General features: G+C 49.6%; 1 protein-coding gene across 1 annotated transcript in view; it reads right to left on the reverse strand.

The window, feature by feature from the left end:
• Positions 1 to 14,647, reverse strand: part of LOC139757182 (uncharacterized) — an 857,301-nt gene that overhangs the window by 161,825 nt on the left and 680,829 nt on the right. The window lies entirely within an intron of this gene.

Genomic DNA, 14,647 nt, shown 5'->3' on the forward strand with positions numbered 1-14,647 from the left:
AGGCACAGGTAAACTGGGACAAGATCATCAACACAATCTCCAACTGTCGACAGGAACTGCTTCCAGGAAGAGCAGAGAACCACTCTGGAAACTGACAGCAAGAGCAGCTTCCCCAGCCTGCGGGCACCAATTCCAGGCATGCATAAGGACTTCGCTGGAAACTGCTGGCACGCCAACCAGAGCAGCACCTGTTTTGAGAATAATAAGACCATCACCAACTTCAAGAACCATTTTCCGGTCACACTGGGTGTCCCGCTGGAAACTAAAGCAGCCGAAGCATATACAGCTTCGAGCTTTACGACCTTCCAGGGACATATAACTGGAAACTGGAGCGATGGCATTTGTTGGACCTCCAGTTTCGAGGCACATCTTCCAACCCAGCCCAATGACACCTAGCTGGAAACTGGCACAGCAGTGGGAGCGGCTTCTAGCCTGGCAGTCGGCCAACTCCCCTTTCCCCTCTCCTCCTTCCCCCACACCCCCCCAATCCTGTTCCCGGGAGATGCTGAGAAAGAACCACCACCCGCCAAGTTCCGCAAGATTCTCTCTCTCTCTCTCTCTCTCTCTCTCTCTCTCTCTCTCTCTCTCTCTCTCTCTCTCTCTCTCTCTCTCGATTCCTGGAAGCTTCAGTCTTGATCTGGCGAAGGTGGAAGTTACTCGGGAAGGGATACAATACGACTCATGATCCGTTTGTTGTGGAGACGCCAGGAAGATAATAGATCTCAAAGCTTTTTTTTATATGTTTACCTCACGTCTGGACTGGCGTTTCTCAGTGTGGTTATCACAACACGAAGGATAACAAGGCTGTGGAGTTCGCGATCACTAAAGGAGGAGAAGCCGGGGATATGATTTACTTCTCAGAACTCTCTTGGATCTTGATTCTATTTAGTTCATGTAACACACAGTGCTCGTGATCATAACAACCCACGACTATGTAACGAAAGATGACCATCTTCGCAGGGGGATGATCATACCAAACCGGATCATCACCACTATGTAACGACTGATAAGCATCCTAACAATAACAGATGATGGTTATAACAACCCAGAATACCCTATTACGTAACGAAAGATAACCATTATAACATTATAAATGAATACAAAAAAACCGGACCATCACAACCATCACCTGATCATTATAACCCAGATAGCCACTACTATCCAACCCATCATAACAAGCTGATGGTGATTATAACAACCCAGAACGCGTCACCGCATTCTGAAGCATGTAACCATCATAACGACGTTTCCCGATAGCAATTAGGTAACGGTAACCATGGTGACGGCGACGCGTCCTTATCGGCAAAGGACGCGACACAAGCTGCACCGGGACACACACAAACAAGGTTTCTGCAAGAAGCATTTACTGAGAATAAGCTTTTGCTCTTCGCGTTCCAGGCCTAAGAGAGGAGCGCAAGCGTTTGGTTCCGTAATGTTCCAGCCCTCATAGGGCGCACCGCGTCTGGTTCCATAACGTTCCAGCCCTAAGATTACGTACCACGTCTGGTTCTATAAAGTTCCGGCCTTCAGAGGGCGCAGTGGGTTGGTTCCATAAAGTTCCAGCCCTAAGGGTACGCGCCGCGTCTGGTTCCATAAAGTTCCGGCCTTCAGAGGGCGCATCGCGTCTGGTTCCCTAACGTTCCAGCCTTCAGAGAGCGCGCTTCGTTTGGTTCCATAAAGTTTCATTCCTCAGAAAGCGCACTGGGTCTGGTTCCATAACGTTCCAGCCCTTAGAGAGCGCACTGCATCTGGTTCTATAACGTTCCAGCCCTTAGAGAGCGCACTGCGTCTGGTTCCATAAAGTTCCAGGCCTTAGAGAGCGCACTGCGTCTGGTTCCATTAAATTCCAGCCCTCAGATCGCCCAATGCATCTGGTTCCAAAATCTGTTCCAGCTCTCAGCGAATGCAACGCCTCTAGCTCCATGATACACCTCAACCCAGTTCCCACTCCGTGGCCAGATATTTCTCATCAATAGCCGCTAAAATAACCCCGGGCAAATCAGCTTCCTTTCTCTCTAATATCCGATGCCCCTGGGAGCGCCGGTAATTTGGATACATAATGCGCCAACAGATGGAGTCATCAGCTTCACTGCCATCCTCCTATCCCCCTCTCCCTCAGCCTCTGATACAGTGAACGGCGGCGAGAGGAGGAGGAGGCGGCAGGAGGCGCGAGGAGGAGGAGGAGACCAGACTACACTGCCAGGGAACTGACTGGCTCTTCCTCTTCCGTAAATATGTCATGGCGACGGCGGTGCCGCACAACTTATTGTCTTCTTATTTCCTCACGCATTCAGCGGCGGCAAAACATTCCCTCCTCTCTCTCTCTCTCTCTCTCTCTGCTTCCGTCCGTCCCTTCGTTCTGTCTCTTTCTCTCTCTGTCTGTCCGTCTGTCCACACCTCCTGACAGTCCCTGATGGCCGGCCATGCTGTAGGAAAGGGGACACTTCCCTGGCAATTACGACGGGGCAAACTCAGCCACAGCTTTATTGCCTCCGGCCGGCTGGGAGAGAGAGAGAGAGAGAGAGAGAGAGAGAGAGAGAGAGAGAGAGAGAGAGAGAGAGAGAGAGAGAGAGAGAGAGAGAGAGAGAGAGAGAGAGAGAGAGAGAGAGAGAGAGAGAGCAAGTAGACTACAAGGGAGGGGATGCATTAAAGAGAGAGAGCCAACAGCCACCCAGCTACAGAGAGAGAGAGAGAGAGAGAGAGAGAGAGAGAGAGAGAGAGAGAGAGAGAGAGAGAGAGAGAGAGAGAGAGAGAGAGAGGACCACAGCTGCACAGCCAGGGTCAAGCACACACACACACACACACACAGAGGAGCAGCCAAACAAGAGCACCTGGGAGACGATTGCAGTTTTCTGACAAGGATACAGACGGACCAGAGCCTCACACAGTACGAGTAAGGGTCAAGCAGGAGATGCCAGGTGATTCAGAGGATTAATCAAAGGCTGTTATGAGATCACCCTTCTCTCCTTCTCTCCTCCGAGGTGGACAGGTGTGTCAGCACTCAGCCTCTCACTGCACCTCAGCTCTCTTAATTGAGACAACATCTTGGCCGGAGCTTCTCAGCCACATCCTTGTGTTTCCTCAGGGCCTGAGCAAGTGACCTCGATCTGAGTCTACCATTGGGTCTACCATGTCTCGTGAATAGCTTAATACACATTTCCTCAGCCATATACCTGAACGTGATTCCGATATCTTTACGTCCTTCACAATCTCCTGATGTGTGTAGTCACGGCCGGCGACGGAGGAGGTCTCTCTCTCTCTCTCTCTCTCTCTCTCTCTCTCTCTCTCTCTCTCTCTCTCTCTCTCTCTCTCTCTCTCTCTCTCTCTCTCTCACATTGCTTATTACCACTCAGTGGTACTAATACCTTGGCACTTCGTTCACCGAGTCAAACCCTCATCAACTTGTACTGACTTGGGACTGGATCTCATCATCCGTTTCTCACACCAACTTTGGACTTCTGTCCCGGTCCCCTTGTAAGCGGATGCCATCGTTTTCTTTCCTTATTTCTCTCATAACCTGATTATCATCCCCGTATACGTTTCGGTACGAATGGAGTCCTTCTGGCCACTCAGTCACGCACACCAATAATAGCAGTGTGTGTGTGTGTGTGTGTGTGTGTGTGTGTGTGTGTGTGTGTGTGTGTGTGTGTGTGTGTGTGTGTGTGTGTCTGTGTGTGTGTGTGTGTGGTAAATATGTACCTGTGGTTCATTAGTGAGGGTGTCAATGCCTTCGGTCTGTGCACCTTTCACTTTAGAACATCATTACCCGAGCTAGAGAGAGAGAGAGAGAGAGAGAGAGAGAGAGAGAGAGAGAGAGAGAGAGAGAGAGAGAGAGAGAGAGAGAGAGAGAGAGAGAGAGAGAGAGAGAGAGAGGCAAACTAACTCCCTTCCCCCCCCCCCACACCACTACCACCTCACCCCGGCTCAGGTGGACCAGGTGAAGCCTCACAGGTGAAGGTGGCGTGGGGGAAGAGGGAGGGGGAAGGAGAAGGCAGGGGGGGGGGGGACTATGATAACGTACGCTGGAGTGCCAAACGCCTCTTGTCTGTCTCTCCGGCCAGCCTGCTTGACCTTCTAAAATTCACCGTCTGGTCCTGGGACATTCATCCTCCACCTCCCTACACCGTCGTCTGCTCCCCTCACCCCTCACTCACACCGTCTGGCTCAGGATTTAGTCATAGGACGGGGTCGGTCCCGCACCCTCCCCCTGATGCAACTGTCTGGGGAGAGCAGTACACGTGACCCCCGTCCACACCATGATTGGTTCATCTGCCCCTCACAACGGTTGGCGGTACCGTAACTTGCCCTCAAAACGGTTGGCGGTACCGTAACTTGCCCTCACAACGGTTGGCGGTACCGTAACTTGCCCTCACAACGGTTGGCGGTGCCTCAACTTGCCCTCACAACGGTTGGCGGTGCCTCAACTTGCCCTCACGACGGCTGACGGTACCTCAACTTGCCCTCACAACGGCTGGCGGTACCTCAACTTGCCCTCACGACGGCTGGCGGCACCTTAACTTGCCCTCACGACGGCTGGCGGCACCTTAACTTGCCCTCACAACGGCTGGCGGCACCTTAACTTGCCCTCACAACGGCTGATGGTACCTTAACTTGCCCTCACGACGGCTGGCGGTGCCTTAACGCCCTCACAACGGCTGGCGGCACCTTAACTTGCCCTCATAACACTGGTGGTGCCATACCTCGTCCTCATAAAGGCTGCTGGCGGCTTCCTCCAACTGCACATTTTGACACCGTAAACATAGACGACCTGTTTACCTCGCCAGCCAACCTGCCTTCCCGGCCACATCAATCTGATCATGTGACACACGAGGTCAGCTACAGCCCCGTCCTGACCTCCAGGGCTGGTAGCAAACACCACCTGACCTCCAGGGTTGGTAGCAGACACCACCTGTCCTCCAGGGCTGGTAGCAGACACCTTCTGGCCTCCAGGGCTGGTAGCAGACACCACCTGGCCTCCAGGGCTGGTAGCAGACACCACCTGGCCTCCAGGGCTGGTAGCAGACACCACCTGGCCTCAAGGGAACGTAGCAGACACCACCTGGCCTCCAAGGCTGGTAGCAGACACCACCTGTCCTCCAGGGCTGGTAGCAGATACCACCTGGCCTCCAGGGCTGGTAGCAGACACCACCTGTCTTCCAGGGCTGGTAGCAGACACCACCTGGCCTCCAGGGCTGGTAGCAGACACCACCTGTCCTCCAGGGCTGGTAGCAGACACCACCTGGCCTCCAGGGCTGGTAGCAGACACCACCTGGCCTCCAGGGCTGGTAGCAGACACCACCTGGCCTCCAGAGCTTGTAGGAGACACCACCTGGCCTCCAGGGCTGGTAGCAGACACCACCTGGCCTCAAGGAAACGTAGCAGACACCATCCAGTCTCTTGTGAGTAAGATACACTAGAGAATAGACCAGGGCATCTTTTAAGCAATTTTCACCACTGGGGCAAATTTTCAGAGGCTTCCATTTATGTATGTGGAGACAAATGACTATCGGGATGATAGAGAGCTCACAAGGAATATCACAATTCACATTGTTACGTCAAAAAGGACCTCAAAGTGGCTAAATTCGTGGGGCAAAAATGGCTTTTTGCTCTTGGGCACTGGGGCAAATGGAAGGGTCAACTGGGTGAACTGCCCCACTACTCAGTATGTGACAAGAAGGCTTGGAACAGACGGTGATACTGTGAGAGATCTGTAACAATTGTCCAGTTCCTGTATCCTTTCCCCCCGTATGTCACAGGACCAGACTTAGTGTTTTCAGGGGAGAATAGAAGCCACTCCCGGTTGGTGTGGTGACCTGTGGTAGTGGTGGTGGTGGTGGTGACAGGTAAAGGGGAGTCGGGGAGGGAGGAGGGCTGTCCATTCATCTTCCAATGTGGCCAAGTTAGCGTGACTTGCTGAAGTGGTATGGCTTCAGGTAGGGGGAAGGAAGGGTTTGCAGATCCCTTCCTTACACGTGGCGCATAGACCCCTTCCTTACACGTGGTGCACAGACCCCTTCCTTACACGTGGTGCATAGACCCCTTCCTTACACGTGGCGAATAGACCCCTTCCTTACACGTGGTGCACATACACCTTCCTTACACGTGGTACACAGACACCTTCCTTACACGTGGTGCACAGACACTTTCCCTACACGTAACACACAGACCCCTTCCCAACAAGTGGTACATAGACTCATTCCCTCTATTTCTACCACAATTTCAGGTCCATTCAGCACATATCCTTTTTCACACACCATACATGTCTCTTGCTATCTGTCCCTCCCATATATTCTCTATACACAGCACACAGACCAGGCTGAAGACACAGCCACAGGAAAACTCAAAAAGAGTTTATAAAGAAAAACAAAGACGAGGATGAAAAGAAAGGAAATAGAAAAGAGTTCGTGGGGCTCCTCCGTGTATCGGAAAAAGATGCAATGCTTACGTGGGCCGCACAAGACTTAGTTGCACCGGATAAACAAATGAGTTATGTGTACCAACTTGATTTTTTTTTTTCGCCAAAAGAGAGGCGAATTTACCCTTGGACTCCCCCGTCCTACCCTGTGGGAGCTGGCACAAAAGACGATGACACACAGAGCCCTAGAGGTACAGGGACTGACTAAGTTGCATGATAAGTGAATTACTTACAACAGGTAAATCTAGCATACTTTTTAAGAAACTGTCGTAAATTATCAATATGTATATGAAATGCTCACTCAGGTATCGTGGTGGGGAACGATCCCTGAATTGACAAGTGATTTGACAAGAGTCAAGTCCATCATATGAGTTGAGGAGGTGATGAGAGGAGGGTAACTCTCGCTGGCAAAATTTTCATCACGTATGTTCACTATCAACTCGAGCGGCAAACTTCCATGAGTATCTATAGCCCCCGCCTGAGTCAGACAACAACAACATGATCAGTTATGTCCGCTGATCCTCTTAGTGGAACCATATACATGCAGTTGCTCTTGCACAAAGCCCTGACGCGTCGACGGTACATGGCTGGGGGAATAATACGTTCAATTTCCGCTCCTCTAACATTCTAAAAAGAACAATAATCTTATTCTGTTCTTTTATTCTAAGGTAAATGCCGTGCATAACCTAAATGATAACTGTTGCGGGGACAAGAGGTCTTCGAAAAGACGGGGGAAAGCATTCGATTACGTCTACAGGCGAGGGGTCGCTGTGCCGGGAGAAAACACACCATCCTCGCTGCTCCTGCTGCCGCTGCTTCTTCAGCCCTACAGAGAACCAGGGGTACCCAATAGTCAACTGCATTTTTGCAGACATAATATCTATGTAATACATCACTCCTATCATGCACTCTGGACGGGAATCCACAGAAAAACCTGCATTCTGATTCCATCTGTGGTAACTTCATTCCACTTTGTCGTACTTCAGACGCAAGGATATCACACTCAGGCTGAAGGGGAGTTTACTGGAGTGAGTGAGGAAAGAGAGAATCACAACCAAACATATCAGGTTGTGATGTGGACGCCCAGTTGTTAACACCAATTCCCCGTTCTGGTTAGAACCACTAGTGTGTGTGTGTGTGTGTGTGTGTGTGTGTGTGTGTGTGTTAGAACGTCAGCACTACCCAACAGCACCAAGGGCCTAGCATCTAGATACCCATCTGTGTATACAAAGTTTGTGAGAAGTTGTGTCCAATGGCGATGGTGTCCGCGTGAGAGACTAAGGGGCGTCGTATTTCTCAGCCTCAGCCACGGTGGTAACCCGAGCTGAGGCTTTGGTTGGAAAGGAGGCGACCTGCCATGTCGAAGGGATTAATTTCCCACGGGGCAGGACAGTGTAGCTGCTGTCTCACATGGTCGAGTTCATGAATCCCATACATTCTTCAACTGATGATAGTTTTATCAATCCAATTCGGCTGTGAACGTCTTCCTCCGGGGTAGAGAAAAGTTGGGATATGCTTTTGGCCACGGGTTGGGTAGGATGGGTTTCGCTGAGCGTTTGGATCCCATTTAGAATACTGACCATAGGTATTCAATCCGTTGATCGTAAGACCAAATTCCCTTTTCAAGCTTAAAATCTTCAACTGTTTGGGACAGTCAAGAACAACTCCAAAACCTTCTTTTTCTCTCTTTTTTTTCAAGTTTTCCAATCCCTCTATAAGGCAACTGGGGCAAGCAAACAGAAAACGGATTCGCAAATAGAAGAAAAATATACGCAATGTACAACATTTCAACTTTCTTCTCTTTTTTATGACGCTTGCCCCGCCTGTAGAATGGGGCCAGCAACGGCTCTGAGCGACCTAAGCCACTCTCTTTCTTTACGATGCCGACTGAGTGGAAGAAAGAAAAAAAAATGGCCTAGTTGCTTAACCAGACACACACCACACACACACATACACGCACACACACAACTCTCCAGGAGTCTAAAACACTCCTAAACAACCTCTCACCACAATCACAACACTATCAACCAAACCCATGCCCGCAGTCACGCCCATTAGCTTCGCTTTGAACCACGTCCTACGCCCAGCTGCCTTACTAGATCCCAAGGTCTCTTCCAGTTCCCTCAGTCCACTCCGCTTCTCGGTGTCACTCTGGACGACGAACTAAGCTGGAAGGGACACGCCAGAGCAATCATCACATCATCCAACCATCCAGCTATCGTCTCTACACTCCTCAGTGACGCGAGGCACACTTGGACTCCCCGCGCCTGAACTCAAGAACATCTACGGAACACTCCTCCACACACTCACCTATGCTTCTCTCTCTCTCATCTGGCCCCTCCCTCCACACAAGAAGCGCTACTAGGTAAAGTGCTGTCAAGACCATGCAAGATGATCATCATCATCTCCCAACACTTTCCCACCATTACCTGAACCTCATGAGACCAATGGGAGAGAAGATAATGTACCATTCCCGCCACCGTCGCCTCCCAGCCTCCAGAGAGCCCTAGTCCCCGAGTTCCAGTCTTGGAACCATAACCTCATCGAGTTCATGTGCACTCGTACTGACCACTACAAGGACAGCCGCTGTCCCAACCACTGAGAAGACTTGAAATGAACGCTTGTGTAAAAGAATCTCTCTTTTACACCTCTTGTCATGTGTTATCTTTAATGTTTGTGTTTTGCATATTTTCAGCCTCTGGCTGCATCTTTAAGAAAACTCTTACTATCATTATTATCATTATCATATTATTATTATTAGTAGTAGTAATAGTAGAAGCAGTGTAGTAGTAGTAGTAGTAGTAGTAGTAGTAGTAGTAGTAGTAGTAGTAGTAGTAGTAGTAGCAGTAGCAGCAGCAGCAGTAGTAGTAATAGTAGTATCATTATTACACATATGAATCCACGACACCAGAAGACCTTGCCATCTGTAACGTGTTATCCGACTGCAATACACAGACGTGGAGGGGAGGAAAAGCAGAGGTGAACCTGGCAGTAAATACTGAAATGACACAAGCTAATCATCCCACAGAGAAAATATGAACTTCAAGGCCAAAACTCTGGTCTACAGCTCACGGTTCAGTCATTACATGCACACCTGACGTGTATGTATAAGGACACATGCTATACATGCACGTCATACATGCTCAGGTCTTAAACTACGCATCAAGACCTTCCCTGTACTAAATGTGGCTCACCTGCGAAGGACAGGCATCTTCTTACAACCCACGTCTTCCTGTTACAATGATATTTTTTTTTCTTTTACACATCACGAGAGAGAGAGAGAGAGAGAGAGAGAGAGAGAGAGAGAGAGAGAGAGAGAGAGAGAGAGAGAGAGAGAGAGAGAGAGACACACACGTAACGACGTCAAACAACAGAAACACTTAAAAGTTAGTTACTCACGTTCTCGCGCTGCCCGCCAACCACTCACCACTCAGGCAGGAGGGAGGGCCTGCCTGGCCTGACCCACCCATCGTTCTTACCTGCGGCAGGAGGAGAACACCTTCGTTAAGTCATCGTGAGGAGGAAAAAAGCAACGTCAAATTAACTCACACTCTTAAACGACACCTTGCCATTCTACGCTGCGAGGAGGGAGAACACGAGTACAGTGGTGTTGTCTGTGAACACCACCTGACGATGATGGACCCGCCCACCACTCCCCCCAATAACACAAACAAGCAAACAAACAAACACACAAACAAACAAATACATACCATGAATTATTTCAAATAAGAGAACGAATGAAAAAAAATCATTTTTGTTTTCCAAACTGACACAGGAAATTCAACAGGTGCAGCCTATGTCAACATAAACACACACACACACACACACACATACACACACACACACACACACACATACGCGCGCACACAACACCACACCTGCAACGCAGCAATACACCATTTTCTTTTTCTTGCGAAAAGAATGAAAGCCTTAGAGTTCACACCCTGGCGGTGGCGACTTGCACTACAGGGGCTTCGGGCGCTCCAGCCGGAGCTCATAAATGGAACACTTGGCGACACAGGTCACCCTCCCACGGTGGCACTGGCCTCTTATGTCGCCGCAAGGTCAAAGCCTCCACAACTTTGCTCGTCGAAGTTTACAAGACGTGGTTGTTGCTTCTGTCTCCTCTCTAGCCTTCTCTCTCTCTCTCTCTCTCTCTCTCTCTCTCTCTCTCTCTCTCTCTCTCTCTCTCTCCCTCTCTCTCTCTCCCCACCCGTACTGGGGTGCTCTCTTCACCCCCTCCCTTGGTGCTGCATCTGCCCACCCCTGACGTTGGGGTGCTGCTGCTGCTTCTCCTGCAGTCACCCCATATCTTCGGGGGCCTGGGGTGCTGCTGCCTCCTCCTCCTCCTCCTCCTTCGATCCTGGGGTGCACCATCTCATCCTTCCAGCCTCCACCCCAACCCGCACCCCACCCTTGGAACGGCGTAGCACCGCTGCGCCCCAACCACTGACACTAACTCGACAGTTCCAGTCCTGGGGGTTCGAATCCCGTCCATCGCTTCACAGGGTAAGGGGTACACACTCTCCCACAATTGTTTGTGTAAGGGAGACAGAAATAGAACCCTCCCGATCCCCATTTCATGACCACTTTGTGTCAAGCATCTGTTGCCTGTACTGGACCTTAAACATTTACACTGTTACATACACTTACAGTTTTGGTTCTCGTGTTTTGTAAACACAAATACAGTTCACAGTATCCGTCTGTTGACATTTACTGGTCAGCCTCCCAGCTCATCAGGGGCCGCGTGTGGCCATCAGGTTCCCGGCTCACCTGGGGGCCATGTCTGGCCACCTGCCTCCCGGCTCACCACGGGTCGTGTCTGGCCACCTGCCTCCCGGCTCATCAAGGAGCCATGTCTGGCCACCTACCTCCTGGCTCACCAGGAGGTAAGTGTGGCCATCAGGCTCCCCCGGCTCATCAGGGGGTCGTGTCTGACCATCATGCTCCCGGCTCATCATGGGGCCAAGTGTGGCCATCAGGCTCCCGGCTCACCAGGAACCTTGTCTGGCCACCAGGCTCTCGACTCATCAAGGGTTCGTGTCTGGCCACCAGGCTCCGGGCTCACCACCTGATCCCTCTGTCAGCTGATGCATAACGTAAACAAACCCAGGGCTGGTTGCCGCGTGCTGAAGATGTTGATCCAAGCCTCGTCATCCACGTTCCATGTAACGTGCCCCTCCCACAGGCACGTGTTGCCCCTCTCAAGACGTGGTGTTGTGTGTAATCACCTATTTGTACTGCACGGGGAGGGAGTTTTAGACTCGTGGGGGCCCTCACCTCTTGAACATTACCATGATACAACATTTTAGCCTTGTGTATGCTGTCAACATTCTACCACATCCTTGCTCAGTTTATTCAATTCCTCTACCACTTTTAAGCTATACAAGTACTTCCATACATTTCCTTGTAACAATGTCCTTGCTTAATGTCATGTTATATCCTCTGGTTGTTCTATATCTACATCTTTCGAAGAGCTGTTTATAATCTCCACCATCAGTCTCGTTTATAAACTTAAAGGAGAAGTGATCGGGTTACCCCTAACTCTTCTTTCCTCCATGGTAGGCAAACTCTTAAGGTTTTAAGTCTTTCCTTGTAAACTCAACTCTCTTCATTCTGGTACAATCTCTGTTGCCCTCCTCTGGACCTTCTCTAGTAGCTCTATATTCTTGTTTAGGTGCGATGACCAAACCTGAGAAGCATATTCTAATCTGGACTCAATGTAGGACATGAACAACTTGATAAACATTTTCTTACCCTACGTGTGTAATCACTAAGTCATTCTATACTGGGAGGGAGTTCTACTATCGCAGCCTCCCACCACGCGAACAGTCTCTACGATTGTAGAGTATCTGAAACTTTTGAACGCTGTCCACATCCACAACTGCACCACGCATCTTCCTCCAGGACAAGTCCGATGGTGTCTTCAGAGTGGAGGGCACTATGACCCCAGTGAGATGGAATGGTGATGTGTTGGAATGACTTAACACTTCTAGGAAAAACATTAAACAGACTGTTAAAGGGTGTTGACCCACAAGAGGTTCATGACCCTAATGATATCTCCCCAAGTGTGTTCAAAATGCGTACACATCCACTTGATCCACTACGAGCAGTGGCCAAATGTCCCAAGAGGAAGGTATAGTGCCATGGAGGCAAAAGAGTGCAAACATCATACCCATCTTTTCAAGATAGGAGACTAAGTCAGGCTGAACTACAGACAAAATCTCTCTGATGAATGCGATCTATACGATACTGGGAAAGGTACTTGGGAAAGCAAAAAGCTGATTTCCAGCAAATGCAGCAAACTGTCCAAGCAAGACACGACACAGACTCATGGAGAGGAAGTCTAACAAACCTCATGGACACGTATGAGAGAGAGAGTGACATCTGTTTTAAACAAACGAGAAGTGGACTGTGTGTATCTGCACTGCCAGAAAAGATGCTAAGAAGTTCTCTTTATGTCATCAGAATACAGGATGAATGGGATAAACTGAGAGATGAAAGCATCAAAGAACTCTAAAAAAAAAAGTGTATGGCAGTGGAGAGGAAATCCAAGAGAGTGGGAGCTCTAGCTACACCACTCATACAACATTTGAAGTTCTTGAGTGGAGTCGTCACTCACAGGTGCATCACGTGCTCCACTCCATTAATCTTATCACTTACACAATAAAATTACCAATTCACGTCTTGTACGACACGTGCCTTGCTTTGGTTCTTGTTGTGAACACTAGGTGCTCTTATACGTGCATTTCCCGAAGACTTTTTCACTATCTACATTATCCAACTGGTAGAGAAACATAAAGGTTTGTGATCAGGTCACCCCTTACTCTTCTCTCTCTCTCTCTCTCTCTCTCCTCATGATGAGCAAATTCATGGCTTCTAACCTCTCACTGTAACGCAACACGGTTTTTATCTCAAGCATCCCCCTTGTATAAAGAGGTTATTACAAACAGGTCACACATCAAATCATTTCCTGCAACAGACGTGACCCAGAGCGAACCACAACCTCTTCCGTTACGGCACCGATGAAGACAAACAAACCACCACCACACTTCATATATATATATATAACATTTTTCCCCCGCCATCAGCAGCCTGGTGGACGTCTGAGCCCCCCCAAGGGATCATCACCAGGCAAACACGACGACACTCACTCCTCCACAGATTTACAGTTCACCCCTCCACCTACCCTCCCCGCTGCCCTCCCTTCCCCAACCTCGACAAGAAGCGACGAGGAAGACGGCAACTGGTAAAGCGAAGTGGACTGCCCGTAGAGTTGTTTACCTAAGCACTCGCGAGGTTACGTAGCCTTGTGCAACCACAACCCCTCACCACCACCACCACCACCACCCATACCACTGTGTTATGAAGTATTAAAAACCACTATAGGACCTGAAGGAGGCCACACTTTATTACTTAATTTAGCGGATATACCAACTACCAAGTCTAGGCAGAAGCCCACTCATACTTTCCACAAGCCTATAATCTGGTAACAGGCCCCTTAAGGTACGGATCAGGGTGGTAATTGGCAATTAATCTGCGTTGGAAGCGGACCATCGTCCCGGAAACTGAGCCTCAGGCTAAGATGGACTGAGACCTCGTCTTTTCATTGCTCTAAAACGGGATAAGACGAGGAGCGTCTTTCCGACGATGTGTTCAGAGGGTTACACAAGGAGGAGTGCAATCTGGGGAGCGTCTTTCAGACGATGTGTTCGGGGGAGGGGGGAACACAGGAGTACAGCCCGAGCTAAGCAGGGACGTCATAACAGCAGTCATGACACATCCTGGGTCTTGTTGTAATGGGAAGAAGCCAAGGATGATATTCATCGTTGCGAAAATATTCGTCAAAAAAAGTTAAATATATAAAAAAAGAGACTGTGATGCTCTGCTATGGAAAAGACCTGAAGGTTGATAAAAGAAAAGAACTAATTTCGAAACTCCAAGAGGAGAGGGGACTAAACCCCGTGAGGAGAGGTCTTGTGGTCTGAATTGGCCTGGTCTGAGCTGAGATGCCCTGGGGCTGGTGTGACCTAGACTGAAGTAACTTGGGCTGGGCTGACCAGGAAGGTTCAGTGTCTAGGAACGAACCAGTGTCTGTGTGAACGAACCAGTGGCAGTGTGAACGAACCAGCGTCAATGTGAACGAACCAGTGGCAATGTGAACGAAACAGTGGTAATGTAAACAAAGCAGTGAATAATGATACGAACAAATACTCTTTCGTACACGGGTAC

This window comes from Panulirus ornatus, chromosome 25, assembly GCF_036320965.1.
Source record: "Panulirus ornatus isolate Po-2019 chromosome 25, ASM3632096v1, whole genome shotgun sequence".
Taxonomy (NCBI): domain Eukaryota; kingdom Metazoa; phylum Arthropoda; class Malacostraca; order Decapoda; family Palinuridae; genus Panulirus; species Panulirus ornatus.